The sequence below is a fragment of the Trachymyrmex septentrionalis genome, unplaced genomic scaffold (assembly GCF_001594115.1).
Source record: "Trachymyrmex septentrionalis isolate Tsep2-gDNA-1 unplaced genomic scaffold, Tsep1.0 scaffold146, whole genome shotgun sequence".
NCBI classification, from domain to species: Eukaryota; Metazoa; Arthropoda; class Insecta; order Hymenoptera; family Formicidae; genus Trachymyrmex; species Trachymyrmex septentrionalis.
Window position 1 is genome coordinate 369,882 of NW_017304609.1, and position 5,403 is coordinate 375,284.

Consider the following 5,403-nt stretch of genomic DNA (forward strand, 5'->3'; position numbering starts at 1 on the left):
TCACCCTCTATCTCCATAGTGATCTAAAGCCTAGGATGCTGAGAAATATCAAGAATAGAACTAATCGCAGACGCAAGTGCCCCAATAATATATCGTCAACAAACCTATAGTAAAAAAGCGGAAACCGAATCAAAGACAAAGCTCTAATCTCCATCTTTCGCATAACTAGATCCGCAATGACGGGAGATAACGGAGAGCCCATAGGAAGTCCGTAGAAACAGTCCGAGTCCATGGGAGTAATTCTGCCTATATATAACACTATCAAAAACAAAGAAAGTATAATCTAAAACAAACTGAACCGCTTTGATGAATTTCTTCTCCTAAACAACAATCTTTAGAAATAAATTGCCAATATCGGTCTTTAATACAGTCCATTGGGTAGTCAATGGGGACGTTAGTAAAGAGGCTCACAACATCGAGTGACATTAACTGAAATTCATCACTCAAACATCTACCATCAAATTCTTTAACAAATTTAAAACTATTTTCGATATGACTGTCCGCCTTAGTTAAATTGTTTTTATAATAATATTATGAAGAAACACTGCTAACGAATACAAAGGACTATTTATTGAAGAAACTATTATACAAAAGGGGCAGTTCTGCTTATGTATCTTTGGAAGAGCGTAGGCTCTCGGAAGTATCCCATCACTACTTAACAAACTTCTATATGTGGAATTAGTTATATACTTTTTTTCTTTCCAACTAACTAATAAAGCGCGTAAGTCCGTTACCATTCTCCTCGTCGGATCCCTTTCAAATACCTCATAAGTATTTACATCCTCATTTACTTTGGAAATGTACACCTGTCTATCCAATGCTACTGTCAAATTTCCCTTATCCACACGAGGAAAAATAATCCTATCATTCATATCCTTTAAAAAAACCCTAGTGTTTTTCGTTCATTGTGACAAACTCCTTCATTCAATGTAGGGAACAAGAAGCTAAGTTATTTAGTACAGAAAATGAGTAGTTCGGAATAAGCAATTTGTAAATATTACTTTCAATACACATAATAAGATCGACCGTTAAATCCAATCTATTGTTTAAAGGTAAGGCAAAGGTCATCTCCCAATTGTAAAAAGGTCTGTATATTAGCAGATATGAAAACGGTTGATAGATTCAAGATGCCATTCCTTTGTGAGGTAAATGAAGGAGAAAGAATCAGTGGAAGAAAGGGCTGATCAATCTATATTTCTTTAACTGTCTCAACATTTGAATTCTGTACGTTAGGATACAACGACAACCTAACACTACCCTCCAACATTGCATCCCTACCATGATCAACGTCAACAGCGAATACTGTCTTCTGATAATAAGGAATAGGCCTGATATTTTTAATATTATTATTTAGTAAAGTTTTCTCTCCGTTTCGACAACAACCAGCAACATTTCGAATTAATTCTACTCCTTTCGCGTAAGAAGAAAAGGTATGAAGATTTCTCCTGTTTATCAAAAAAGGCGTCGCAAATATGGATAGGAAGGCAACGGGAAATAGCACGTGCAAATCAGAAAAGCTGTACCCGAATAGAATCTATTTTTCTATAAGTATCATTCAATTCTAACTTCAAGATATTCACATTGATGTCTAATATATTCAAATTTTTTAACTGAACTGTTCTCAAAAGATTCTAATTTAAACCTATATAGTCGATGCAAGTGAGGTGGGATAATATTGTTTGCGATACAGTACCTTATGAATCTAGCGTATAAAAGACTTTTAGTTAAACAAATACGTGCCTTAATCCATGACTTTAGTAATCTAACTGTTTCTAGTTCGAAAAAACGGAATAAATAAATTGAAAAAAAGAAGAATATTGAAATGGACGCATATTTATAACATATAATAAATCCGTATAACAAATTAATTAACCAAGACTCCTTATAAATCAAAGAACTGGAAAGAATACGGGCAATAGGAGTCAAGCGGAGAATATATCGCGCAAATAATATATCTATGAAGTGTGAAACTTCTTTATTCACTAAAACGCGCTTACATGTTTCGGCTCACTTTTGAACCCTCCTCAGAGATAACACAAACTAATATATAGTAAATATGAAATAACCAATATATTAGACCCACCTTTGAATGATAAAAAATAATAGCATAATTTACAATATTATTGCATTACACTTAATTACGAGGTCTGGCTATTAAATAACGAGACTGCGCGCGCAGAAGGCGTCTTAGAGGGATAGGGTGGGAAACGAATGCAGCGTTGGATAGCTGGAAGTGTCTACTATTCCAGTACGAAAACACGTTTTTGTCGCAATAGTAGTATTTTTTCTATAGAGGTTAGAAACGAACTTGTTTTTTTCTCGTGTCGATAACAATGTGTGACGAAAAACACGAGCAACGGATCAATGTGAAATTTCTCGTTAAATTAAAAAAAACTCCGACTGAGTGCTATAAGTTGTTGAAAGAGGCCTATGGTGAGAATTCTCTATCTCGTGCGCGTGTTTTCGAATGGTATAAACGGTTTTTTGAAGGCCGAGAGAGCACCGAAGATTACCAACGTCCAGGTTGACCTGTCTCTGTTTCAACTCCGTGACCAAAATCAATGAAATTGTGCGCGAATGGGTTCCAGAGGGTCAAACTGTAAACCAAACTTACTATTTGACAGTTTTGGCAACACTGCGAGAGCGAGTTCGTAAGAAACGGCCGGAGTTGTGGAAAAACAAGTCGTGGATCTTACACCAGGACAACGCACCTGCCCATAACGCGCTGTCTGTGAAGCGTTATTTAGCCGCTAGAGGCATTCCAGTGCTCGAACACGCGCCGTACTCGCCTGATTTAGCACCCTGTGACTTTTTCCTATTTCCGAAGATCAAGTCTGCCTTAAAAGGAACCCGGTTCGAGTCGATGGAAAAGGTGAAGCGAAAATCGGCGGAGCTCCTAAATGCTCTTACAAAAGAAGACTTCCAGCATTGCTTTGACCAATGGAAAAAACGAATGGAACGGTGTGTGGCGAGGGGAGGAGAGTACATTGAAGGGGAGCATTCAATTGTAGAATAATTTTTAAAATAAAACTCTTTTTTATAAGCAGTCTCGTTATTTAATAGCCAGACCTCGTATTTCTTGGAGTTCATTTTATGTATTTACAATGTGTATGATTTCCAAAAAATTTACTACAAAGATCTCAAGTTAATGTGAGAAATCCAATTGTGTGCCATTGACTTTATTCTCTAATTATTGCTTCAATAATATATATTTCATATATTTTTACAGTTGAAATGATACAACATCGTTTTACCAGTATGAAACATACTTTTATGGTAAATAATCGGAAGGAGCGTGAATCTAAAACAAGATGTAGTCCAAAAGAAATATTATAAACCAAAATGGAATTTATGATAGATTGATGTTCCTTAAGAAAACATGCGTTAAAGCTGCTAGCATATCTAATTTGCAAAGTTCAGAAAATTCTTTATTTTCTATTACAATAGAATTAATGGAATAGCAATCTAATTGTAATGTCATCGAAATTATTGATTTTTCACAAAGAAGTGACATGCAGATAAGTGACATTGTAACTTTCGATGATACAGTGCAAGAAAGTTTTACTGTATTTTACTATAGATAGCAAAAAAATTATGTGCAAATATATATTTATATTTTACTATAAATAATGCTTATATTATTTTATTTTATATAAACTATGTACAATAAATTTTAATATAAATTCTTTTGTTATTTTTACGTTTTTCATTAGCATACTAACTCTTCTAACATTCAAGAAAGTAATATCAATAACAATTCAAATATTTCATTTAAGATTGATGAATATTCTTTACAATCTCGTTGTTCTCCATGTAATAGTATGTCTTCATCCTCTTCGAAGACATTGACACCTATTGCTTCTTCTATTAACTGGAAACCGTCGAAACTATCCTCATAACAAGAAGCCATGTATACAAAAAGAGAAGCAAATAAGAGGAAACAAAATTCGTTCATAGAAGAAGCATTTACTGCAATAAAAACGCTAATAGAACAGCCGTCAACTAATTTGTTATCTATTCCTGACAATCCGGTTACGTTTTTTGGAAATTTTGTGAAAATGACATTATAAAAATTCTTACAAATTATTAAGATTTTAAAATCTTATATTATTACAAATATACAGGGAAGGGCATTTAAAACAAATCACCTAAATAAGTCGCTTGTTTTTAATAGAAGAAAAAGTGTCAAACAAAAGTTGTTTCGAAGGGCACATAATGTGATGTCAATAATTGTTTTGTAACTGGAGGCGTAAAGAGAGGATAGGCAAAGATCAAATCTGTTTTTTTTAATGAAATGATATGTTTTTTTATTTCTGATAGAGCATTTTAAGACGAATACAATGATCTATAATTGAAGGTCATTCAAGGTTACGCAAGGTCAATAATAGCAACTAATTAAATGTAATGAAATTTTTCTTATATTATATTATGCAATATTATTACAATACAAACGCGCGTATTATGTTTTGTAAAGCATAATGTGATATAGCATATAATTAAATACAAATGAAACAGTATTAATAATAAGCAATATTAAATATTAATAAGTTTTATTTTAAGTTCTTACTTATATTGATAATAAATTAGAAATAAATTGGTAATAAATATTGATAAATAAACAAGTGGTTTAAATCAGTAATTAAGCTTTAATCATGCGTTCTTGCCATGGAATAGCTCCGACCTTGTTAAAATATTCACATCATTTGTCTCTAAGTCGAAGAGCGGCATTAGAGTGATGATTTCCTCCTTGATTTTGCCAATTAGTTATTGCAGATGTAGGCTCTTGTCGCCATTCTCTTGGTACAAATATACTCATAAATTCATCTTCATTATCGAGAAAAGAGTATACATATTTCTTTTTATCACTTCTGTTTTAAACATATTGTGTAAACAGCAACAAGCCAATATAATTTTTGTCGGGATCGTAACGCATTGCTGCTCGAAAAATTTGAAATTTTATTCCTAATGTTCTAATATAGTCTGGAGAATCGTTGGATCAAGTGTATCGAGTTGAAAGAAGACTATGGGAGAAATAAAAATGAATCGATCAAAAAAAAATGTGTTTACTATGTTTTTCTAAAAACTTATTGACTTGCCCTCGTAATATTTACAATTAAATATTCTTTTCTCTTTTCTGCCAGTACAAAGATCTCGTGCGTAAAGTATAAGAATATTTGTGCTTAAAGGCAAGCCTTCATCCAATTCAATAAAAATATAATAAAAGAAAATTCTTTTTCTGTGTTGGGTAAAGATGCTGAAATAGGAATTTTTTAACTGTTATCTTGAAGACGAGCTTTAAGAACAGATTCGTTTCATATTCTAGCATCGCTAATTCTTCCATTTGTTTTAATATCAGCATATATACTTCGGAGATTTGCGTCTACAACAGCTAGTAATACTACA